A 27071-nucleotide genomic window follows, 5' to 3' on the forward strand; every position below is an offset into this window, starting at 1 on the left:
TCCATACAGACACTTGCCCCATATAGTGGTGCACAAACATTATGGCCCCATAGATGCTTTATACAGACACTTGCCCCATTTGCTGTTGCTGCGATAAAAAAAATAAAATCACATACTCACCTCTCCGTCGCTCAGGCCCCCGGCACTTGCAATATTCACCTGCTCCTCGTTCTGGGCGCCGCTCCATCTTCAGCGTCTTCTGCACTGAGGGCGCGCACTAACCACGTCACCACGCCCTCTGACCTGAGCGTCACTGCAGAAGACGGAGCGGTGCCGGAACGAGGAGCAGGTGAATATCGTGCATCGCTGCGCTCCCCCTCCCCATTATACTCACCTGCTCCTGGCACTGTGTAGTCCCTGCTTCCCCGGCGCTGCAGCTTCTAACTGTACTGAGCGGTCATGGTTACCGCTCATTACAGTAATGAATATGTGGCTCCACCCCTATGGTAGGTGGAGTTGCATATTCATAACTGTAATGAGCAGTACCATGTGACCACTCAGTGCAGGAAGAAGCTGGGGTGCCGGGAAGCCAGAGACGTGCAGGGACCATGCCAGGAGCAGGTGAGTATTATTAGACAGCCCCTGCCGACGCCTGGGTATGACTCAAGTATAAGCCGAGAGGGGGGCTTTCAGCCCCAAAAAATGGGTGGAAATCTCGGCTTATACTCGAGTATATACGGTAATATGCACATACACATTGACAACATTGTGGTGCACTTGTTCGAATCACTAGATGATTGATTTTGTTTATTCATTCACAGATGTAATAGCTATACCTTATGTAAGTTTCACTATGTAAGGACTTGTTCTTTGAGAGACGAGCTGAAGCTTTGTTATTTGCCATTTTTACAAACACATATATGTGTTACAATTTTATTAACTTTTTTATTAATGTAATGGAGAACAAGCAATCACCATTTTTGATGCTATTTACCGATCACCGTATATATACTGTTATCTGTTCACTTTATGTACAGGTTGCTATAATTATAGGGTATTTCACTGTGTTCCAGGACATAGTGTGGCGGCGTATGCGCACTAATGCTTTTCGGCTTTGCCCGCAGTTGGGCAAAGCATACTGCGCGTGCGCAAGGCAAGATTGCCTTGCGAACGCGTGAACTACGGAGGAAACCTACTGAAATTCAAGAAAATATTGCGGCCAGCGGGAAAGGAAGGGATGAATAAAAGAAGAGGAAACATCGCCCATTGGACCGGACACAGGGCCTTTACATAGCCCGCCAAATTCAGGTGACAGAGTCCCTTTAATGATTTCATTAGACATCAGAAGCATGTGTAAGAATATCTACACTATACAATACATCAGCAAAGCCACCAAGTAACTTTCTAAAGAATATATAACACACGTCTGCGGAGCAAGGCAGCCACTTTCGACTCAATACCACCACAGTGTCTGTTGCCATCGCTGATTAAAATGGGGGTGCAGGATGGGAGCAGCACATGACAGGATGGGGACGTAGGATGGCAGCAGCACATGGCAGGATGGGGACGTAGGATGGCAGCAGCACATTAAAAAATATGGGAGCAGGATGACAGCACCACATCACAAAATGGGGACGCAGGAAGGCAGCAGCACATGGCAGGATGGGGACGGGATGGCAGCAGCACATTACAAAATATGGGAGCAGGATGACACCACCACATCACAAAACGGGGGCGCAGGATGGGAGCAGCACATGACAGGATGGGGACGTAGGATGGCAGCAGCACATGGCAGGATGGGGACGTAGGATGGCAGCAGCACATGGCAGGATGGGGACGTAGGATGGCAGCAGCACATTAAAAAATATGGGAGCAGGATGAAAGCACCACATCACAAAACGGGGATGCAGGAAGGCAGCAGCACATGGCAGGATGGGGACGGGATGGCAGCAGCACATTACAAAATATGGGAGCAGGATGACACCACCATATCACAAAACGGGGGCGCAGGATGGGAGCAGCACATGACAGTATGGAGGCGCAGGATCAAAGCAGCACATGACATAATGTAAGCATCACATAACAGAATGACAACATGCAGATGCACAAAACAGTATAAGAGCACAGGATAGGGGCTGCACATGACAGAAAATGAGCGCAGGATAAGAGCAGCATATGACAGGATGGAGGTGCAAGATGGTAGCAGCACATGACAAAGTTGGACACAGGATGGAAGCAACACATACCAGGATGGAGACCATATACCAATATAAATGCTTGTAGAACGGGTTCAATGGCTAGTTAATATATACTGCTCAAAAAAATAAAGGCAACACTGAAACAACAGAATATAACTCCAAGTAAATCAAACTTCTGTGAAATCAAACTGTCCTCTCAGGAAGCAACACTGTTTGACAATCAATTTCACATGCTGTTGTGCAAATGGAATAGACAACAGATGGAAATTATAGGCAATTATCAAGACACACTCAATAATGGAGTGGTTCTGCAGGTGGGGACCACAGACCACATCTCGATACCAATGCTTTCTGGCTGATGTTTTGGTCACTTTTGAATGTTGGTTGTGCTTTCACACTAGTGGTAGCATGAGACGGACTCTACAACCCACACAAGTGAATACAATAATCAATAAGCACGTAATAGCATAACTGGCCAAGAGCATGTTCAGTACCAAAAAAGCTCTCCCAAATATAGAAAAAGATATATATACAGGAGTGTCACTCCTAATCCAGAATATCATATACTAGCGAAAAAAGGAGCATAGACACCAGAGATTATAAAAAGATATATATAAATATTTTATTTAATTCCCAATATCAAAAAATAACATACAAACCAATACATACATGACAGAATACATAAAAAAATTCCAACATGAGGAAAGGAGGAACAGCCAACCAGTACACTGAAGGTAGGACACACGTCCGTAGTATGACCTGGGTGAGTATTAAAGGTCACCAAATTACCAATAATCCTACAATGAGGAATCATCCCTTAGAGACCAAAGCCCCATGTTAACATATAAACCAATATGTCCCATGTTCATACATATCACTGAGGCAGCATAAACTTACCCATAATAAGTCAGGACTCCTGTGTGGCCTTCCCACAACCCCTGACGCATGTTTCGCGTGATCGCTTTCTCAAAGGGAGTGATCATGCATGTTTTTGATTCATTTTTATGTGTGCTTTGCCTGCTTTACTTGCTTCTATCCCCCATTAATTTGAATGGATGAAAAACGCATAAAAAATGTTGAAAGAATGAACATGCTGAGGATTTGAAGAAAAAAAACAAAAAAACCCCACTATAACGGTATACATGCATAAGAAATAAATAAACAGCATGTGCATATGATTGCAGAGAGTCACTTTGCTGGTACTATAAAGTACAACAATTTTTTAATCTTACAAAATGCATCAAAAATGCAGTGTGCAAACATGCCATTAGATATATAGAATGTAGAGATTACAGCTAAAATACAATATTTGTTTTGTTACCTGTCCCCAGTCATTGCCCTTTGGAAGATATCCAGATCAGAAGTCTGCTGGGTACTGCAAGCTGTCCTTCACTTCAATCACCAACATTGTTTTTAAAGGTTTTTCTAAGGGTACCGTCACACATTGAAATTTTCATCGCTGCGACGGCACGATCCGTGACGTCGCAGCGATCGTATGAATATCGCTCCAGCGTCGTAGACTGCGGTCACACGTTGCAATCACGGAGCTGGAGCGATGCCGAAGTCCCCGGGTAACCAGGGTAAACATCGGGTAACTAAGCGCAGGGCCGCGCTTAGTAACCCGATGTTTACCCTGGTTACAAGCGTAAACGTAAAAAAACAAACAGTACATACTCACCCGTCGGTGTCCTTCAGGTTCCTTGCAGTCTGCTTCCTGCTCTGAGTGCAGCCGTACAGTGAGAGCAGATCGCAGCACCGCTGTGATCTGCTCTCACTTTCCGGCCGGCACTCAGAGCAGGAAGCAGACGGCAAGGGACCTGAAGGACACCGACGGGTGAGCATGTACGGTTTGTTTTTTTTACGTTTACGCTTGTAACCAGGGTAAACATCGGGTTACTAAGCGCGGCCCTGCGCTTAGTTACCCGATGTTTACCCTGGTTACAAGCGAAGACATCGCTGGATCGCTGTCACACACAACGATCCAGCGATGTCAGCGGGTGATCAAGCGACGAAAGAAAGTTCCATACGATCTGCTACGACGTACGATTCTCAGCAGGATCCCTGATCGCTGCTGCGTGTCAGACACTGCGATATCGTAACGATATCGCTAGAACGTCACGAATCGTAACGTCGTAGCAATGGAAATTTCAATGTGTGACGGTACCCTAACACATAAAGCTATTATCACAAAGATACAGTTTGTCTATGCAACAGACAGGTGATAAATGTATAATCGCTGGGGGCCCTTCCACTTGACCTCCCACTGATCACTAAAATTAGGGCTCCAAAATACAGCTCCAGAGGAGTTAGAAAGGAGCACTGCTCCAGCATGCACACCACTGATCAATTCAAAATGATCTGGAGTAGTCCTGAGACTGGTGAGGGTCCTAGTGATGGAGTCCCCAGTAATCATATGTATTCTGTGAAAAGGTTACAAATGTTTTCATGGGATAACACTTTTACACAATGATAATTGGGACTCTCAGTACAATAAGAGGCTACACAGCTCCTGCAAATACAGCGCTACCTCATTTAGTTATTTATCCGTACATAGGAATTATTTTACATATTATTGGAGAACAATTTTTTTTGCAGTGTGCAGGCTGTGTTCTTGGAAATTAAGTCATGTACAAAGTAGCCCACAACAACTAGGAACTATGTCATTCATTCAGCACATGAAATGGCATCATCTGTTCATGTGAAAAAAAGTAAACTAACCAGCAAGATGACAAAGGCTCAATCTGTCCTCATTTTACTCCCAATGATAATCTTTCTAGTAACCAATTCTCACACACAAGTAGTTCTTTGCAATTGTCATTAGCTCCATCAACACCCTCACTTACTGTTTTCCATACTTTTTCATTTGTCCCTTTTTTACATCATCAGTAAATCTTTTGTATGACCAAAAAGCATGAGCTTAGTTATCCATTTATGTGAAAACTGTACTGCAATTTGTCCAAGTCCACCATAGAAAGAACGCTTTGCAGTATTTGACACATGAACAAGCATTCAAGGTCAATGTTACGCGCAGCAGGATACGGAGGATGATAAAGAGCAGCAGTAGGTGGGGAATTGAGTAAGCACGGGTAGGGGACAAGGCTGTCAACTAGAGTGAAAATGACAATGAACAATGACAATGCTGGCCATGATGACCAACCCTTTCAGCATGGTACCGAAAGTATGACCATGCTGATCGGCTTGGCAAGCTTTTTGCTGGAAATCTCGAGGGATTGTAAGTGGGTAAACAGTGAATACTCTCCCCCTCAAGAAGACGTCATGACCAATGTGGTAAAGGTTAATTTTGTGTGAAGATTTATTTCTGCTTACAATATATAGAAATATATTTTATTCCTATGGCTGATGTGTGTCAGGTTCCTGTTGGTTTAACTGCAAAGCTATCCCCAGGGAGTGTAGGAGGACGCCCTACAGGGGAACTGGTCAGAAGGCTATAGGTATACAGAAATTACTTAGTGTTGAGCAGGCAGCAGGCTGTGAGTTGGAGAGGAGGTGAAAGGGAGAAAACAGATTGATCCATTGTGGAACTACAATGCTCAGCATGGAAAAAAGCTAGCTACAGAGGCAGCAGGACATCACAGGCAATTGGAGACCCCTGAATGAAGGAAAGATTATAAGTCTGGAAAATGTATGGTCCAGTAGAAAAGGTAGTGGCCTGTTGTGAGTACTGAAAACAGGAAGCATTGTCTCAATAGGTGGCCCCTGGGACTCACATAGACCAAGATTCCAGATACTTGGGACATAGCGATACATGTGGACCGGTATGACCCTACCCTTAAGAAAACAAAGACAATTCCAACGTCTCCCCATGCCCCTTGTGGTATCTGTTGCAGGGAACAAAATGCAAGATGTAACTCTGGGAATGGAGACGGTGATGAGGGGCATATTGTTTTCAAGCAAAAAATAGGATAGTTATGTTTTTAAACCCCTCCAAAAAAATGAATTTTTTTTTCAGGCTTCTAAAAGGGAGTTCAAATTAACATATAGCCAGGATAAGCTGTGCTCCCTGTTCAGTGATAGATTCACAGAGAGGACGCCTGCCTGTTTAACCACAACATCCCGCTTTGTTCCTTAGTCTAGGTTCACATTAGCGTTTCTGTGTGCAGCGTATCATCTGCATGCGCAAATGCATGCCAAAACGCATGCAAACGCATGTTTAGGCAGCATTTTTATCCGCATTATCTTACGCATGATGGCAAAAAAAGCTGCATGTGCATGCATTTGTATGGGTTTTTGCATGCATTTGCGTTGTTTATGCGCATGCATACAGTATTTCCCAATGGGCGTGGCTTATGGGATTTCTATATCTAGACCCTGCACAGATGAAATACTCTTCTTTTGATGCTGTATCCTGCTGCAAGATGGATCTTAGCATGGAGAGCATAAATCTGAATCAGGATTTATCATTCAAATTGGCTTTTGCTTTTGCTGTGGATTGTGAGGAAGAAGGTAGAAGAGAAAGATGGAGAAGACGTCGTCGTTGCTATTGGCAACACCCCATTGTTTAAGTCTGAGAGAGCCATGGAGCCTACCACTCATTGTACACAGAGCCTCATGAAAACCCACAAATAATGTCTGAACAGAGCTTCGATGAATTGCTGCATTTGCGAGGATCCATCACCAGGCAGGACACGTAACTATGTACAGCAATTCCTGCTGAGGAATGTCTGTTGGTGACCCTAAGGTGTGTAATTTTCAAAGAGAAACACCTGTCATTAATATTATTGTTATAAAAGCCATGTACTGATTTGTTTTCCCATTTTCTTTTCCACGGATTGCTGGCTACCGGACAGACCTTAATATCTTTAAATTTTCAAATTCGGATTGGACTGTCCACCCTTTCTGGGATTGTTGGAAACACCTGCCGTGCATTGTGTGACGTTCTGTGTTCAGAATTCCTTCCCCAACCCACAACTGAACTCTGGCTGGAAAATGCTAAAAAATTCAAGGAAATTTGTAATTTTCCAAACTGCGTGGGGGCTGTGGACAGCAAACACATTCGGATTCTAAAACCTGCTGGAAGTGGATCGGAGTACTTCAATTATAAAAAATACTTTTCTGCTTTTCCGTTGTTCTCATGGCGATTGCGGATGCTGAATGTCGATTTGTCGCTGTTGACGTTGGACGAGGAAATGACTCACGGACTTTCAAAAACTCTGACATGGGACAACATTTGTATGCTAATAATTTTAAATTTCCACCTCCACAACCTCTTCCGAACACTGAAGGACCGCCAATGCCAATTGTTGTTGTTGGGGATGAGGCTTTTCAATTGTGTGCCAACCTCATAAAACCATACTCAAGTCGGGACTTGAATCACACCGAAAGGATTTTCAACTACAGATTGACAAGGGCACTAAGAACTGTGGAGTGTGCCTTTGGTTTGATGGCAGCTAAATTGCATATTTTGAGAACACCAATCAATCTTAAAATAGAGACAATTGATGAGGTTGTGAAAGCATGTGTTGTTCTGCATAATTACATCCTGGCAAAAGAGCAACCCCACTTTGAACTTGAGGAACCTGTTAATACCACATTGCCGGATTATCATGTTCACCCTCTGAGGACTACAGTGGAAGTTGCCCAAATGAGGGATAAATTGGCTGCCTACTTTGTCTCTGATATTGGACATGTGTCATGACAAGAAGAAAAAGTTTAAGCTGTAAATACACTGTGTTCCAAATTATTATGCAAATTGGATTTAAGTGTCATATAGATTTAATTGTTTTGTTTTTCAAATAAACTCTTGGATGGTATTGTGTCTCAGGGCTCAATGGATCACTGAAATCAATCTTAAACACGTGATAATTGGTTTTCCAGGTGATTTTAACCATCAAATAGTGCAATGCCTTGGTGAAGGGATGAAAACATTAGAAATTTTCCAAAAACATAAACGTGATCATCGTACTGTTAAGAGATTTGTGGCTGTATCTGAGCACAAATGTGTTTGTGCTGATAAAGGCATAATGAGGAAGATTTCTGCCAGGCAAGTTCATCAGATTAAGAGAGCAGCTGGTAAAAAGCCATTACAAAGCAGCAAACAGATATTTGAAGCTGCTGGTGCCTCTGGAGTCCCTCGAACCTCAAGGTGTAGTCTCCTTCAAAGGCTTGCTGTGGTGCATAAACCTACTATTCGGCCACCCTTAAACAGTGTTCACAAGCAGAAATTGTTGTATTGGGCCCACACATACATGAAGACTAATTTCCAAACAGTCTTGTTTACTGATAAGTGTTGAGCAACCCTGGATGGTCCAGATGGATGGAGTAGTGGATGGTTGGTGGATGGCCTTCATGTCCCAACAAGGCTGCAACGCCAACGAGGAGGTGGAGGGGTCATGTTTTGGGCCAGAATCATAGGAAACAGCTGGCGGGGCCCTTTAAGGTTCCTGAAGGTGTGAAAATGACCTCTGCAAAGTATATAGAGTTTCTGACTGACAACTTTCTTCTGTGGTCTAAAAAGCAGAAACGTGCCTTCAGGAGCAAAATCATCTTCATGCTGACAATGCCCCATCTCATGCTGCAAAGAAAACCTTGAGTCATTGGCTGCTATGGGCATAAAAGGAGATAAACTCATGGTGTGGCCACCATCTTCCCCTGACCTCAACCCTATAGAGAACCTTTAGAGGATCATCAAGCAAAAGATCTATGAGGGTGGGAGGCCGTTCACATCCAAACAGCAGCTCTGGGAGGCTATTCTGACTTCATGCAAAGAAATACAAGCAGAAACTCTCCAAAAACTCACAAGTTCAATGGATGCAAGAATTGTGAAGGTGACATCAAAGAAGGGTCCTATGTTAACATGTAACTTGGCCTGTTGGGATGTTTTGGCGTTAAATAGCTTTTTTGTTCAGTGAATGTGACCTCCTAATGCTGCAAATTCCACAAATGAGCATTTTCAGTTCTTTAAAACATATCAAATGTTTAGAAATTCTACTGTGCATAATAATTTGGAACAGTGCATTTTGAGTTTTTATTCATTTTGGAGATTATACTGTTATCATTGGGAGGTTTCTTCAATAAAATTCGATGTATAATCTAACGGGTGATGACTTTTATTAGACTGACTGTCATTTGCACCGACCATTTAGGAAAATCAGAGAAAAATGTCATTTGCATAATAATTTGGAACATAGTGTAAGTCAAATGTACCTGTAATGTTATGTACCTGTACTTTTTTCTGACTGTAACATTGACCCCTTGAAAGTAACTTTAATAATAAACACCTTAACTGCAACACCCATTAATACTTCACTCAACAATACACTCAACAATTCACACATGTTTAAATAAAGAGATAAATACTTCACTCAACAATACACACATGTTTAAATAAAGAGCTAAAGAAAACACATTGAGACAGTTATTGTGAATCAAAAGAATTTTTATTAACAAAAATTAAAACAATTTCAAATAAAAAAAAGATGTGATTTACTTTCGGTTTCTGCGGGAGGGAGTTACATGGTGGACCTGGGGGGTGTCGGGCTGTGATGGTAGGCTTGGAGTGGTTGGGGAAGTAGGGGAAGTGGAAGTGGCAGACAATTGCAGGATTGGGTCAGAAACAGAAACTTTGGCAGATGACACATTGGGGGAAGAGGACACATTAGGAGTAGAAAACAAGTTGGAAGGGATTGATACATTGGATGGGAAAGAACCAAGGGAAGGTGTGGGCAGACTTGAAAAAAAGACACATTCAGAGGTGTTTAACGTTTAGCAGCTTTTCGTTTCCTGGACTTTGTTTTGCTGCTTCCTCGGCCTTTTGCTTCCTGTTGCTGCGTGGTGGGAGTGGAAGTCTGGGCTGCAGCACTTGGCTGCATGGTTGAAGTTGAAGGCTAGGCTGCTGCACTTGGCTGCATAGTTGAAGGGGAAGGCTGGGCTGCTGCACTCGGCTGCATGGTGTAATTGGGTACTGTTGGAACAGTCCTAATGTCCAGCGGTGGTTGTGGTGGTGGTGGTGGATAGGTCACTTGGTGAGATGATTGGTATCCATGTCCTTGTGATTTTGGGAAAGGTGCTGGCGGATTCTGCCACTGATGCTGCCCTGGAGCTTGTTGCCCTGTAGGGAATGAAGTTTGTGACCGCTGCTGATATCAGGACCCCTGCATGGCCTTGGTGTAAGCAGCCTGACAGGCCTTCATCACATAGAGCTGGAGATCAGGACTAAGGTTTTCCATCATGCCCCATTCTATAGAGGAAAAATAATGTCACTCTGGTCTATTAAGGTCGGCTTCCAGGAGGTCAAGGCGTCTGTGGATGTCCTGGAAAAGTTTGTTCATCTGTGTGAACCCACTATCCAGTCTTTCTAAAACCGCCTTCATCCCGGCCTGGAAGACCGAGCTTAAGTGAATAAACTCGGCATCACCGACCTCTCCCAGGATCTCTGCCGCTGGAGAGCAGACCCAAGTAAAGTACTGGCAGAGGGCTGGGAGAGGGGTAAACCAGATGGACCGGCTTCCCGTTCCCCAGTTTGTGAAGCCTGCCTGGATGCTCCATCACTGGTTGATGATTGGGATTGGGCCTGTCCATTGACTGGTCGATGAGGGGCCGCTCCAACAGAGGACGATCCAGGTTCTGTGGTGCTGCAACAGGTTCTGTGTGGAAAGGAAATGAAAAGCATTAGTAAAAAAAATAAAAGGTTAAATGATAGTAAGGCAACACAAAAGATACTCACATTCGCTGAGCAAGCGCAGACCTCAGAAAAAAAGCCGATGATGGTACTTATATTTTCTGACTTTTTGAGCAGCACCACTTCGAAATCGAATCTTCTCCCTCATGTCCTTATTGAAGCAGTTCTTCATCGAATGCCAATGAACTTTTACTCTCTTCACTGTGAAGGGGGAAGAAAAAAATAATTGTAAAAAGACACCAACATTTACAGCAAAACCGACGCGTAAGACCATATTGCAATACTTACGATAATCCTTTCTGACTTGTGGCCTTGCATGGTCCCAATCATCCAACAGCGATCTGGCCACTTCTTCCCAGAGTCATCGGATCAACGTCCCACAACGCTGCTCGCTCTTGCACAGCTTGAATAATGATGACATTATCGATATCCGGTCGTCCTTCCTCATGTTGTGGAACCTATAGATGAAATACAAAAAAAAAATTTGTAGGTAAAACTGAAAACAGTTCAGCGCCACGTATATACATAAGTATATACAGATTCGAGCTGGAGAAAAGCCGCTAGATTGCTCTATAACTCTCCGCAAAATAAATATATCTGCAGACAGTAGCCCCAACATATATTGATTAAAACATGGTTAATTGTTCATAGGTTAGACTGATCCATCATTAAAAAAAATATATATGTGTATAAAAAAACATATAAGAGTGAAAGGTTGACTGGCGTTAATCAACTGACAAGCAGTATGTATAAGTGCTGGTGGAAAAAATCTCCTCTTACCCACGATGCTGAAGTTCTGTGGGATACAGGTATCGCTGCCCTGCCTTGCGACGGCGGGTTTAATCCAAGATAGAAATGAAGTCTTTATCAAAGCTAGTGGCTGCCCCGGCCGGTGGCAGCCACTACTCACCAATTCCGGGTAGGAGAGGGATCCAGCTGAGCCAACGCCGCGTGTAGTGTGAGTGGTAGTTCCGGCTGGTCTGCAGGACCTGTGTGATGTAGTGACCCACGTGACCGCTACTGCAACCCGGTGGTGTGTACGGAGTGCGGTAAGGACCTCTATCCAATGCGTTTCAGTGACGCCTGTCTCCTTCCTCAGGGATCCCTGGGGCAGCCACTAGCTTTGATAAAGACTTAATTTCTATCTTGGACTAAACCCGCCGTCGCAAGGCAGGGCAACGATACCTGTATCCCGCAGAACTTCAGCATCGCGGGTAAGAGGAGATTTTTTCTACCAGCACTTATAAATACTGCTTGTCAGTTGATCAACGCCAGTCAACCTTTCACTCTTATATGGTTTTTATACACATATATATATTTTTTAATGATGGATCAGTCTAACCTATGAACAATTAACCATGTTTTAATCAATATATGTTGGGGCTAGTTTCTGCAGATATATTTATTTTGTGGACATTTATAGAGCAATCTAGCGGCTTTTATCCAGCTCAAATCTGTATATACTGTATATACTTATGTATATGCGTGGCACTGAACTTTATTATTGTTACAATTTTTTGTGGGAAATTGTTGGATTCGCTGCAGGGATATTAAGCCTTTGTGACACTTTGCGCCACTTTTTATAATAAAACTGAAAACAAATTCAATTACAACTCTGATAGAGGCTACTTACATCCCATCTTGCCTCCTCAGCAACTTGAGGCCGACGACTCTGGGAAGAATCATTTCCACTTGACTGTTCCTGCTCTTCTGCACTGTCAGGTATCTGTAAAGAAAATACATGATTTAACAAATGTCTAGTATTGACAGTCAATATATACCAATCAGTAAATCAAATGTGATTACATAATTAGTGTCATGTCCACTTTCGGAAGCTTCAGTGGAGGACATGTTGGAATAGCAGGCAGCAGTCAAATGAAACACTAGAGAAAAGAACAGATAAGAAAAATGTAACTTGTTAAGAGCCAAACACAATGTAGCACAAAAAAAGATCAATGGACACTAAAACTTACATTACAGGCAGTAGTCCAACAGCACAGTAGTCAGGCAGCACCAGGCAGCAGCACCGGGAAGATGGCAGCAACAGGAAGGCGGCAGCACCAGGAAGACAAAAGCAGCACCAGGACTGGAGCAGCAAACAGTCTACAAGGAAAAAAAATAGTACAGAGTACACAGGATGGCAGCAACAGGACCAGAGCAGCAAACAGTCTACAAGGAACAGAAAAAAATCGTACAGAGTACAGACTGCAAAGGCAAACAGACATTTTGAAAGCTTCTATACTTACATCCAGCAGCACCAGGATGGCAGCACCAGAAAGACAGCAGCAACAGGAAGATGGCAGCAGAACCAGGACAGCAGCAGCAGAACCAGGAAGGCAGCAACACCAGGAAGGCAGCAGCATCAGGATGGCAGCAGCACCAGGAAGGCAGAAGCATCAGGATGGCAGCAGCACCAGGATGGCAGCAGCACCAGGATGGCAGCAGCACCAGGAAGGCAGCAGCACCAGAATGGCAGTAGCACCAGGAAGGCAGCAGCACCAGGAAGGCAGCAGCACCAGGATGGCAGCAGCACCAGGAAGGCAGCAGTACCAGGATGGCAGCAGCACTAGGAAGGCGGTAGCAACAGGAAGGCGGCAGCACCAGGAAGATGGCAGCGGCACCAGGACCGGAGCAGCAAACAGTTTACAAGGAACAGAAAAAAATAGTACAGAGTACACAGGATGGCAGCAACAGGACCGGAGCAGCAAACAGTCTACAAGGAGCAGAAAAAAATTAGTACAGAGTACAGACTGCAAAGGCAAACAGACATTTTCAAATCTTCAATACTTACATCCAGCAGCACCAGGACAGCAGCACCAGGAAGACGGCAGCACCAGGAAGACGGCAGCACCAAGAAGGTGGCAGCACCAGGAAGGCGGCAGCACCAGGAAGGATTCAGTACCAGGAAGGCAGCAGCAACAGGAATGCGGCAGCACCAGTACGGCGGCAGCACCAGGAAGGCGGCAGCACCAGGAAGGATTCAGTACCAGGAAGGCAGCAGCAACAGGAATGCGGCAGCACCAGTACAGTGGTAGCACCAGGATGGCAGCAACACTAGGAAGGCGGTAGCAACAGCAAGGCGGCAGCACCAGGAAGACGGCAGCAGCACCAGGACCAGAGCAGCAAACAGTCTACAAGGAACAGAAAAAAATTAGTACAGAGAACACAGGATGGCAGCAACAGGACTGGAGCAGCAAACAGTCTACAAGGAGCAGAAAAAAATTAGTACAGAGTACAGACTGCAAAGGCAAACAGACATTTTCAAATCTTCAATACTTACATCCAGCAGCACCAGGACAGCAGCACCAGGAAGATGGCAGCACCAGGAAGACAGCAGCACCAAGAAGGTGGCAGCACCAGGAAGGCGGCAGCACCAGGAAGGATTCAGTACCAGGAAGGCAGCAGCAACAGGAATGCGGCAGCACCAGTACGGCGGCAGCACCAGGATGGCAGCAACAAGACGGCAGCAACAGGACCAGATCAGCAAACAATCTACAAGGAACAAAAAAAAATTAGTAGAGAGTAGTGTTGAGCGATACCTTCCGATATGTGAAAATATCGGTATCGGATTGGATCGGCCGATATCCAAAAAATATCAGATATCGCCGATACCGATACCCTATACCAATACAAGTCAATGGGACACAAATATCGGAACGTAATAGGGAGCGATTCTGCATGGTTCCCAGGGTGTGAAGGAGAGGAAACTCTCCTTCACGCCCTGGGATCCATATTCATGTAAAAAATAAAGAATAAAAATAAAAATATGGATATACTCATCCTCGGACGGCCCCTGTCTGTCACCGCTGCAAGCGTCTGCCTCCGTTCCTAAGAATGCAGAGTGAAGGACCTTCGATGACGTCGCGGTCACGTGAGCGGTCACATGAGCGGTCACGCGACCAATCACAAGACCGCGACGTCATCGCAGGTCCTACACTCACTGCGTTCTTAGGAACGGAGGCTGCCGGTTGCACCGCTGAGAGCCAGGGGCCGTCGGTGGGTGAGTATATCCATATTTTTTATTTTTATTCTTTATTTTTTACATGAATATGGATACCGATTCCGATTTCCGATAACGCAAAAATATAGGAACTCGGTATCGGAATTCCGATACAGCGAATATCGGCTGATACCCGATATTTGCAGTATCGGAATGCTCAACACTTGTAGAGAGTACAGACTGCAAAGACAAACAGACATTTTCAAAGCTTCTATACCTACATCCAGTCTTGTCTTGAGTCTTGTGCTTCTATCCAGAGTCTTGAGAGTAATGGACTACCTGTGTCCAGAACCCGTTTTATACATCAGTGATTTTGAAGGTTTTGACATAATTTCCTGGACATGATTAGTGTGAAGTACGCATTGTGTATCGAACGCATGCGTACGCATGTCCTTGCATTCCAATGCATTCCCATAGACAGTAATGAATTTTTTTGACGCACTCATCCGCAATCGTCCGCATGCGGACAATTGCGCAATATTTGACATCTCAAAAAAAGCAACATGTTGCATTCACCGGACACCGCAGCACACCGTGAAACGATGCATGCATCCGCATCCGCATGCGAGCGCATGCAAACGCATGTCCCTGCGTACACTATGTTAAAGATATGTACGCATGATGCATTCCGATCATGCGCAGCGCACAGAATCGCTAATGTGAACCCAGCCTTACACAGTGAACCTTACCCTGTATTTACCAGCACTACTGCTACAACAAATAACCAAGGCAGCTGGAGAGATTACAGTATGTGTGGCATGATAGATCATAGTTGCCGCTGCCCCAACCTGATACACATCAGCAACCAGAGTCATACTGCCTAAACAGCCTTGTTCATTCATACCTGAATTGCGTTCTTTCTCTAGCAGCGACCAAGAGAAATGATCCCATAGACTTCCTGCCCAGCAGATTGGACCCATGACAGTAACTTTTCCAGTTTGCTTTTGGCGCACTATGAAGTCCTGCCTCCAGTCAACTTTTAGAGGGAATTCAGCATGGCCACTGGCTTCACAGCATGAAAGCAAGCCAGGTTGTAAACTTCAAGCATGGATGACCTAATGTTTGTCAAAATGAATCAGGAATTGATCCGTGCCAACTGTCAAGCACATACAGCTGATGCTAATGATTACACCGTCCATAATATCTGTCTGTCCATTGTGTGTATTCTACATTGTTCTGCTGTCGCTAGTGCCATTGGTCTACTCTCAGCCAGGCGTCTGTTTCCTATCCATCATATAATCTATACTGCAGCACTGCTGCTGCCGATGCTTCCGTTGCTGACACTACACTGATAGACATATCCTTGCCTGAACTGTCATATTTTTTAACAATGGGGCTTCTGCCCTTCTAATGCACAACCATGCCAGTGACATACTGCCAGGCTGCACATTGTGTGGAATGCCTGCCAGGGCCATGGTATACTTGGTACCGGGCCCGGTACTTATAGGGATATGTCACGGCGGTGGTGACCCGGACCATGGTCCTGGGTGCTCATGCTAAAGGGATGGTCATTAAAGGAGTTTGAATAAAGTTGATTCGTGAGGCCACCTGTGGTACTCAGTCAAGGGTGATCTATGCTGCTTAACCCCTTCCCGACCTGTGACACAGCATATGCATCATGAAAGTCGGTGCCAATCTGACCTGTGACACACATGCTGTGTCACAGAATGATCGTGTTCCTGCAGATCGGGTGAAAGGGTTAACTGTAATTTCACCTGACCTGCAGGGACAGGGGGAGTGGTACTTCAGCCCAGTGGGGTTGCTTCGCCCCCCCGTGGCTATGATCACTTTGATTGGCTGTTGAAAGTGACTGTTTCACTTTCAATCAGAGCAATTGTAATATTTCACCAATGAAAATTGGTGAAATATTACAATCCAGCCATGGCCGAAGCTGCAATATCATCGGCCATGGCTGGAGACCACGATCTGTCCCGCCACTGCCGCCGATCTCCTCCCCTCCGTCCTTGGTCCTGTTCTCTACTGTCCTCTGCTCCCCTCCGTCCTCCTGTCCACTCCCCCATGTTCCGATCCCACCCTCCATGCTCCGATCCCACCCCCAATACTTACCGACCTCCGGTGCCCCTCCCGGTGTCCGTCCGTCTTCTGCATGGGCGCCGCCATCTTCCAAAATGGCAGGCACATGCACAGTGCACCCTCCGAAGCCGGCAGATTCATTACAGGTACAATTTGATCACTGTGATACAACATATCACAGTGATCAAAATAAAAAAATTGTAAATAATCCCCCCTTTATCACCCCCATAGGTAGGGACAATAATAAAATAAAGAAAATACATTTACTTTTATTTTTCCACTAGGGTTAGGGTTAGAACTAGGGTTAGAGTTGCAATTAGGGTTAGGGTTAGGGTTGCAATTAGGGTTATGGTTAGGGTTGCAATTAGGGTTAGGGTTGCAATTAGGGTTAGAATTAGGCTATGTGCACACGGTGCGGATTTGGTTGCATATCCGCAGCGGATTGGCCGCTGAGGATTTGTAGCAGTTTTCCATCACATTTACTGTACCATGTAAATCTATAGAAAACCAAATCCACTGTGCCCATGGTGTGGAAAATACCGTGTGGAAACACTGCGTTGTATTTTCCGCAGCATGTCAATTCTTTGTGTGGATTCCGCAGCGTTTTACTCCTGTTCCTCAATAGGAATCAGCAGGTGAAATCCGCACAAAAAACACTGGAAATCTGTGGTAAATCCCCAGGTAAAATGTAGTGCCTTTTACCTGCAGATGTTTCAAAAACGGTGTGGAAAAATCCTCACACGAATCTGCAACGTGGGCACATAGCTTTAGGGTTAGCGTTGGAAATAGGGTGAAGATTAGGGTTAGGGGTGTGTTGGGGTTAAGGTTAGGCTTGTGGTTAGGGTTATGGTTTGGGTTGGGAGTAGGGTTAGGGGTGTGTTGGGGTTAGGGTTGTGGTTAGGGTTAGGGTTGGGATTAGGGTTAGGTTTGCAATTAGGGTTAGGGTTGTGATTAGGGGTGTGTTGGGGTAAAGGTTGTGATTGGTTTATGGCTAGAGTTGGTATTAGCGTTAAGGGTGTGTTGGGGTTAGTGTTGGAGTTAGAATTGAGGGGTTTCTACTGTTTAGGCACATCAGGGGTCTCCAAATGCGACATGGCGCCCCCATTGATTTCAGCCAATCTTGCATTCAAAAAGTCAAATGGTGCTCCCTCCCTTCTGAGCCCCGACATGCGCCCAAACAGTGGTTTACCCAAACATATGGGGCAAAAGCGTACTTAGGAAAATTTGCACAACAACTTTGGGGGTCTAATTTCTCCTGTTACCCTTGGGAAAATAAAAAAATGGGGTCTAAAAAATTATTTTTGTGGGGAAAAAAGGGATTTTTTATTTTCACGGCTCTGCGTTATTAAATTCTGTGAAGCACTTGGGGGTTTAAAGTGCTCACCACACATCTAGATAAGTTCCTTGGGTGGTCTAGTTTCCAAAATGTGGTCACTTGTGGGTGGTTTCTACTGTTTAGGCACATCAGGGGCTCTGCAAACGCAACATGATGCCTACAGACCACTCCATCATAGTCTGCATTCCAAAACATCACTACTTCCCTTCCGAGCCCCGACGTGTGCCCAAACAGTGGTTCCCCCCACATATGGGATATCTGCGTACTAAGGACAAACTGAGGCTAAAACAATTTTTTTGTGAAAAAAAGTACTTTTTCATTTTTACGGATCAATTTGTGAAGCACCTGGGGGTTCAGAGTGCTCACTATGCACCTAGATAAGTTCATTGGGGGGTCTAGTTTACAAATGGGGTCACTAGTGGGGGAGCTCCAATGTTTAGGCACACAGGGGCTCTCCAAACACGACATGGTGTCCGCTAAAGATTGGAGCCAAGTTTTCAATCAAAAAGTCAAATGGCGCTCCTTCCCTTCCAAGCCCTGCCATGCGCCCAAACAGTGGTTCCTCCCACATATGGGGTATTGGCGTACTCAGGACAAATTGTACAATAGCTTTCAGGGTCCAGTTTCTCCTTTTACCCTTGGGAAAATAAAAAAATTGTTGCTAAAAGATCATTTTTGTGACTGAAAAGTTAAATGTTCATTTTTTCCTTCCATGTTCCTTCTGCTGCTGTGAAGCACCTGAAGGGTTAATAAACTTATTGAATGTGGTTTTGAGCACTTTGAGGGGTGCAGTTTTTAGAATGGTGTCATTTTTGGGTATTTTCAGCCATATAGACCCCTCAAACTGACTTCAAATGTGAGGTGGTCCCTAAAAAAATGGGTTTGTAAATTTTGTTGTAAAAATGAGAAATCACTGGTCAAATTTTAACCCTTATAACTTCCTAGTAAAAAAAAATTTTGTTTCCAAAATTGTGCTGATATAAAGTAGACATTTGGGTAATGTTATTTATTAACTATTTTGTGTCCCATAACTCTCTGGTTTAACAGAATAAAAATTCAAAATTTTAAAATTGCGAAAATTTCTAAATTTTTGCCAAATTTCAATTTTTTCACAAATAAACACAAAAATTATCAACCTAAATGTACCACTAACATGAAGCCCAATATGTCACGAAAACAATCTCAGAACCACTAGGATCCGTTGAAGCGTTCCTGAGTTATTACCTCATGAAGGACACTGGTCAGAATTGCAAAAAATGGCCAGGTCATTAAGGTCAAAATAGGCTGGGTCATGAAGAGGTTAAAGGGGTCCTCTGGGGTGATGTTGCAGCAGCAGGGATGGTATGCCTTCCCACAGGTGAAGCTGGGTCCCCAGAGCTCACGGTGTAGTAGGGACAGGTGGTAGTTGGTGTAGAAAGAAACAGAGGACACAGGGTTGCAGTCTCTTTACCTTTTTATTGATGGATTCAGGCAGCCACAGTCCAGGGTAACGGATCACAGGTGCAGGTATGGTCTGGCTGGCTTGTAAGCAATTCTGGAATCCCCTTTACCAGGTGGGGTTGGAAGCCTTCCCTCTAGCTCTGTGGTTTAGTCCCGTGCTGCCTTAGACCTCTCACAAGGTCCTCATGTTCTCTCTCCCCCTTATTGGTAGGACACTACCCGTGCGACAGGTAGCTCGAGCCTTTTTACAGGATCTCCATCACAACCCGGGCTCTATTCTGCTACTGTGTCCTCAGGTGTCAATGGTGGACGGATGACTTGCAATCCAGCTGTCCCGCAGGTTTCTGCTGTGAGACATAGAGTATTTCACAACCTCGGTTCCGGCTACCGGTATCTGCGCTCAGCGTGGAGGAAGCCCAGTGCAGCTTCTCCCCAGCTATTCACTCTCCTGTGCTCCACTTCCCCTCTCAGTATCTTTACAGACTGCTCTGCTTTCTCTTTGATGTAGCACCTCTCCTGGCTGCACGGCCCCAGTATCCTCCCTCACTCCTCACTCTCCTCTCACTGACTGGCTAACTCCTCCTCCAGACCAGAATATATATATGTCTAGGGAAGCTCCCCTGAAACCGTGTTCAGAGCGCCCCCTTCTGGCCTGGAGTCAGAACAGTGTTGTATGTGCTGAATACCTGATAAAGGGATCTTTCCTTGCTTCCAAGTGTGACATCACTCTCCCCGAAAAGAAAGCAATGCCACTGTAACAACCAGGAACCTGGGGGGTTACATGTGCTTTATAGTGATATTGTGTACTGATGCTGGAAAGTGTACCCTTATCAGGGTATGCAAACATGAAATAGCTCCCAAATTAAGGATTTTTTTTACTGGCTTGTTGATAAGCCATTGCTTCTGCATTTTGAAAACAACTAATGTGTTCTTATTCTCTATATATGGGGATATTTTTTGGATAGCTTGCTAAAAATACAATATAATTGTTTTGTCCCTTTGAAAATAGCAAATCTGATATGGGTCACTTAAAATGGATATTGAAATTTGCTATTCAGAGAGAAAGAGGACTTGAACTCTATATAGCACCACTTGTTGGAAGTAGTGATTCCACAAGTCACAATCAACCCTTTAACAAGTCTCTTGCAATATGACTTAGGATAAAAGCCAAATCAGAATCTCAATTTGCATACATGGTGTTTCGGGCTATTGGCCCTCGTCAGTGCAAAGTATGAGATCTGATTAGGTGAGAGGCTCTAGAATGGGGTCTAAGGGGTAAGGCTACACCTTGTGGAGAGTTACATACCAGCTCTGGCTTGTCAAGGTAAGGAGGCTTATTCGCCGTGCAATGCTCCTCTTGGAAATTTTATATATTTAAAATGGATACTTTTTTCACTCCTTTTTGAGAATCTAGTGCTTTCAAACAGCAATAATTTTTGCAGTACGTCTAATGAAAAAGTCACAGCTTCTCTCATTTGCAACTGCCTGTATCTAAACACCAGGACAGGAATCTGTCCCCAAAACGGATTTATTTTTGGTCCATTTTTATCATTTAAATAGACTAAAAAGTCTGATACTACAGTATGTTGTTAAATAGGCTGGTGTTTTCCACCTTTTACCATCCTTTTTCTACTAGCTAAATGGATTAAGGTAATTTGTACATTTATAAGGTTATGTTTTCAATACACAAAAGGGGTTCAATACAGTCCCAGGAGATCACAATATTTTTGGGTTATTAAAGGCTTTGCAGTATTGAGATTCATGTAAAATCTATTCAATGTTAATGGGGAGAAATTCAGCAAAGCTGACTGATTCAAGTTTCAAAACATTTGCTCATCTCTACATCCAGAAATATGGTCTGCAAACCAGTACTGTCAATCATTGGATGTACTGAGGTGTGTATGCCTTTTCATTTTATACATGGGTTGTTGCTTTTTTTTTAAATTCTTTATAGGAAAACCACTTTAAAAGTATTTATTGATTTACTGTACATAAAGAAAATTCATTAAAAGATTTTCTGTTTGTTCTATCTTTGGTATTGATAATATTTTTTTTCTCACAATTGACTTAAAGCTGTGTTTTACATGCATGTAGATATGAAGACTGCCGGTCACTGGTAAGTGGTATTATATTATAATATATTTCACCATGCCTAATTTCTTCAGTATTCCTGAAGCTGCTTCCATTCTTTAGATCAATGCATTCTTAACTTCTTTCCCTAATTGGCAACCAGAAAAACTTGAAAAGCACTGTGTTCAGTTTGATCCACAATTTCCTTTCCTTTCCATTAGTGCGGATGGTTCAGCACTAATCATGATAGTGTGGTGTTTCTCCTATGATAGAGAAAAGGCAACAGAGGCATGGTCCATATATTCTACAGTGCTATCTGTGCCTCTGCAGTGGCCATTTTGATGAAAAAGAAGATAAGACACTGACTTGACAGACAGCCATCAAAAGCAATACTGAGTACACTGGTTATGATGACTATTAGACTTGATCAAATCTTTTTTAAATTCAACAAATATTTTTAAAAAATTTGGTTTTGCGGTGATTGGCCGCAAACTGCAATACTGCAAAGGACCTAATTGTGCAAAAGACATATGTGTAGAAATAAACTACTTTCAATCTGTGTCAAGCTCTTTAAAGCAAACACAGCCTAAAGGCTCATTCAGATGTCCATGTTTCACCATCGTGTTCTTTCCATTTGTTTCATGGATAGAACATATACCCATTATAATCTATGATATTTTTCACATATCCGTATTTTTTTCATAGACTTGTGAAATTCACAGAGACATGTTTTTTTTTTTTCTGATGTCATGAATGAAAAGGGCCTATATAAGCTATTGGGTCCGTGTAAAACGTACACATCCATGTGCCATCTGTGTGCTACCTGTATTTAACATTCAATCTACAGGGGAAGCTTTGTAATTTATTTATTTATGCATCCATTAAAAACACTGATGACACTCCTGGTAAAAACAGACACACGGACCATATACTGATGACACACTGTACCAAAACACTGATGACAGCAGTACCATTTTTCACATACGTGCTTAACCAGACATGTGAATGAGGCCTTAGTAATGTCCAAGTGACCTCAACAAATGCTGCAAAGATTTGAGTGAAGGGATAGCAATTTCTAAAAGCTGCAGTCATAGAAGCCTATGAATTTTAATTTAATAAAAAATTGTTTGCCTTCTGTGCTCACCCTCTAAAGGGATCCAATCATGCTCAGGATCCTACAAGGGAAATTAACTTGTGATGATGCCCCCCCAAAAAATTAATTTCACTAAAAATGGCGAGGAAGCTGAAATGTATAAAAAATTTGATTCACAGAAGTTGAAGGTATTTATTAAAAAATAACTTTTGTGTTTTGTGCCCAAACTTGTGCAGGGGTGCAATACCATGTACGTTCCTTCCAGGGAAATTCAACCCACATCCACCCTTAAAAATTAATTTAACTAAAAATGAAAAGGCAGCTGAGATGTAACATAAATTTAAGTCACAGCAACCAAATACATTTGTCTTAAAAATTGTTTTGCATTTTGTTCCCCGACTGGGAAGAGGCTCAATCCTGCACAGGGCTCATCCAGGGGAGTTCTCATATGCTGCACCTCAAATAAAATACATTTCACTAAAAATGAGAGAGAAGCTGAGACGTACCAAACATTGGAATCATGGAAGAATTTGCTTCTTAAAAAATATCTGCTTGTTGTGCATCATTCCAGTTAACACACACAGTTAATTTAAAATGACAGTTGCATTTAAAAGTTGAGGATGTTGAAATTTTTTTAAAAAAGAACAAATGCTGAAAGATGTCATATATCGCATGTCCATCTCACAAACCAAAAAACAAACTTTTGGAGTTAGACAAAGCTTGGTTTCAATATGTCTCTTTCGTAGAAAACGTTGAACTGAGGGGGCTTAAACTGCCATCTTTTTCTGTAGTGTTTAGATATGGAAAAAAATGAAATTAAGTTGTTACTGCAGTATGTTACAGATCAATCAGACCACAGTCATGCAGACTCTGCAGGTCCTGCACCTCCCCATCAGATGAATCTATGTCTTTTTGTCTATGTTCTTTGCCATTGCAATTCCCTTTCTGTAATGATGAGCTGTGAGTTCTGACTTTCTATCCTTAAGCTGTAAAAACCCTAAAATGTCCTAAAATGTCCATTGGTTTCCTGCCTCATTCTTAATAGTGGCAGTGATTGTCCATCCTCATTGGCTGCATTAGGCCATGTGGTTAGCATAGCTGTAAAGCATTATAGGGAAGCCCATGCAGTCTCGCTGGATATCATTTGGGTTCACTCTCTGGCTGATATAATCTTTTGCAATGTGCAAAATGGCACTAGGCATATTTTTTTAGCGATCCAAATGAATGAAATCACAAGTTGTTCGAATTTGCAAGCACCTATGAATTTTATAAAATTTGACTCAAAGTGGATTTGCAACAGATCAATTTGATCATCTTTAATGACTATACAGTACATTAGATATGCAATCAATCTGAAAATATTTCTTACAATGAAGTATTTTACAAGGTGAAATATTAAAAAGAAATTTTATTTTTCATAATTGTTTTATTTAAAAAAAAAATTATTAAAGAGTTAGACAAAAAAGGGAGTTTAAGCTCTTCATGATGTGCCATGAATAATGTTCATGTGCAATTCAAGAACTGAATAATCTCCTGAATAGTGTTGAGCATTCCGATGCTGCAAGTATCGGGTATCGGCCGATACTTGCTGTATCGGAATTTCCGATACCGAGATCCGATATTTTTGTGATATCGGGTATCGGTATCGAAACAACATTAATGTAAAAATGTGTAAAAGAAAGAATTAAAATAAAAAATATCGCTATACTCACCTGTCCGACGCAGCCTGGACCTCAGCGAAGGAACCGGCAGCGTTGTTTGTTTAAAATTCGCGCTTTTACTTGGTTACGTGAATTCCCGGCTTGTGATTGGTCAGGGCGGCCATGTTGCCGGGACGCGGACCAATCACAGCAAGCCGTGACGAAATTACGTCACGGCTTGCTGTGATTGGTCCGCGTCCCGGCAACATGGCCGCCATTAACCAATCACAAGCCGTGACGTCACGGGAGGCTGGACTTGCGCACTTTTTAAAAAACGCGCGTGTCCAGCCTCCAGTGACGTCCCGGCTTATGATTGGTCAAGGCGCCATGTTGCCGGGACGCGGACCAATCACAGTAAGCCGTGACGAAATTACGTCACGGCTTGCTGTGATTGGTCCGCGTCCCGGCAACATGGACGCCATTAACCAATCACAAGCCGTGACGTCACGGGAGGCTGGACACGCGCGTTTTTTAAAAAGTGCGCAAGTCCAGCCTCCCGTGACGTCACGGCTTGTGATTGGTTAATGGCGGCCATGTTGCCGGGACGCGGACCAATCACAGCAAGCCGTGATGTAATTTCGTCACGGCTTGCTGTGATTGGTCCGCGTCCCGGCAACATGGCCGCCCTGACCAATCACAAGCCGGGAATTCACGTAACCAAGTAAAAGCACGAATTTTAAACAAACAACGCTGCCGGTTCCCTCGCTGAGGTCCCGGCTGCGTCGGACAGGTGAGTATAGCGATATTTTTTATTTTAATTCTTTCTTTTACACATTTATATGGTTCCCAGGGCCTGAAGGAGAGTTTCCTCTCCTTCAGACCCTGGGAACCATCAGGAATACCGTCCGATACTTGAGTCCCATTGACTTGTATTGGTATCGGGTATCGGTATCGGATTGGATCCGATACTTTGCCGGTATCGGCCGATACTTTCCGATACCGATACTTTCAAGTATCGGACGGTATCGCTCAACACTACTCCTGAATAGTCTTCTGATCTTGAGAGCTCATATGGCTTCTGCATACCATCAAAAGAAATGATAATAGCATATCATGTCTAAGTACAGATAAAATGTGTACTGTATTGGTACTAATAAAATGTATGGCAGTCAGTAGCAAGATGTTACACCAGGTTCTACCCACAGTTTAGTTAAAGGACAGCTTGATGGCCACATATCTTGAAGAGCAGCCCACAGAGTACACTAGTAATTTAAATATTGTATGTATGTACATACATTTATCTTTCCTATTCATGTCATCCCGTTTCTTGCTTTGTATTCTAAATATTTAGGGCAATAAAGGAATTATATTGTTTAAAAAAAAAATATCGTGTGCAGTCAAAGTTATGGAATCTTCTAATATTGATTCTATAACAATTTATTTTCATTTGTACTATCTTTATCTACAGTAATAGCCATTTCTCGCAAAAAGCCATATACCTCTGTTTTCTTTACATTAAAAGGACAGATTTGTATTCACTGTAAGAACACAGTAAGGCCGGTGTCACACTTGCGTGTGCAATGAGACAAACTCGTGCAAGTCTCTCACATCAATACCCGGCACTGCCTCCAGCACTTGGGACCGGAGAGTTCAGCTGCATGTATTTCTTTGCAGCTGAACGCTCCGGTCTGAACTGCCGGCGGCAGTGCCAGGTATTGATGCGAGAGACTCGCATTGCATTCGCAAGTTGACAACGGACTAAAGGCTTATTTTCAATGATTGCAAGCAGTGATCTTGAAAGCAACATGGATTTGATACATAAAAGTAGATTGGGGAATTGCACAACTTTTCACTATACAGGGTGGGTCATGTATATGGATACACCTGGGTGGACCATGTATATGGACACACCTCAATAAAATGGGAGTGGTTGGTGAAATCAACTTCCTGTTTGTGGCACATTAGTATATGGGAGGGGGAAAACTTTTCAAGATGGGTGGTGACCATGGAGGTCATTTTGAAGTTGGCCATTTTGGATCCAACTTTATTTTTTCCAATGGGAATAGGTTAATGTAACACATCAAACTTAATGAGAATTTAACAAGAAAAACAATGGTGTGCTTGGTTTTAACGTAACTTTATTCGTTCATGAGTTATTTACAAGTTTCTCTTTGTTTACAGCCATAGACATGTCGTAGAGTTTAACACATGAGGAGCGGATAGAAATTGTGTGGATGTCTGGTGTACACACTACCCGGGTCATTGCAGCAGATTTCAATGCAAGACACCCTATGCAAGAAAACTGTCACCATTCCCATGTTATTTAGGTGTATCCATATAAATGGCCCACCCAAAAAAGTTTGCCTCATCACTGAAAATAATGTTCTGTGTAAACTGAGGGCCCCGCTCCAATTATGTTTTGCCCATTCTGCAAATTCAGCATGCCGATCTGGGATCCAAAATGGACGATTTCAAAATGGCTGCCATGGTCACCAGCCAATCTTGAAAAGTTTTCCCCCTCCCATATACTAATGCTCCACAAACAGAAAATTGATATCACCAACCATTCCCATTTTATTAAGGTGTATCCATATACATGACCCACCCTGTATAATAAAACGTTGTGCAATTTCCCACCCTGTACAGATAGTAACATCGATTTTCTGAGACTGTAACACTTCT

Source organism: Ranitomeya variabilis, chromosome 2 (genome assembly GCF_051348905.1).
Source record: "Ranitomeya variabilis isolate aRanVar5 chromosome 2, aRanVar5.hap1, whole genome shotgun sequence".
In the NCBI taxonomy this organism is placed as follows: domain Eukaryota; kingdom Metazoa; phylum Chordata; class Amphibia; order Anura; family Dendrobatidae; genus Ranitomeya; species Ranitomeya variabilis.